Raw genomic sequence first — 623 nt, 5'->3', positions numbered from 1 at the left:
ATAAGTACCAATGGGTCGAGCTGCCCGCGGTTGGTGTTCTGCCCCTGATTGTGGATCTGCCATATCAACGTCCAATTCCTACAAGTGGGCTTGTTGCTCTTCTTCTCTTCTAGCTCTAGCACACTCTCTCTCTAAATCTCTGAAGAAGAAGAATCAGTAACAAAACAAAATTTAAAATGACTTAGTCTCAAGCAAGTGACTAAATCTCAATGTTTCAATCTACTCAGAATTTGGCAACGGCGCCAATTTGATATTAAGAGTTTTCAAGGCTCCTAAGACAAATGTTGTAGTATAAAAGATTGTCGAACCAGTTCTGAGGGATATCAAAGCACCGAGAATGCAAGTACTCACTTAATCTAAGTGCAACCAATGATTTAGATGAGTTTTAAACTACTACTAATACTATAAAGCAATAACAGAATGATACTTTCTTGACTAAGGGAAAAGAGAACTCATGGGCATAGGGATTAGACCTTGGGTGATCAAGTATCGAACTAAGGATGACAAATGATCAATCAAACTATCAACCTTAAGCCTAGACACAATTCTAAGCAAGCTCTATGTCTAGATGAATGCTCATTTGCTAACATATCTCGAACATCAAATGTCTTTGGTTGAATAAT

This window comes from Brassica oleracea, chromosome C7, assembly GCF_000695525.1.
Source record: "Brassica oleracea var. oleracea cultivar TO1000 chromosome C7, BOL, whole genome shotgun sequence".
Lineage (NCBI taxonomy): Eukaryota > Viridiplantae > Streptophyta > Magnoliopsida > Brassicales > Brassicaceae > Brassica > Brassica oleracea.
Note: the sequence above shows the minus strand (reverse complement) of the source record.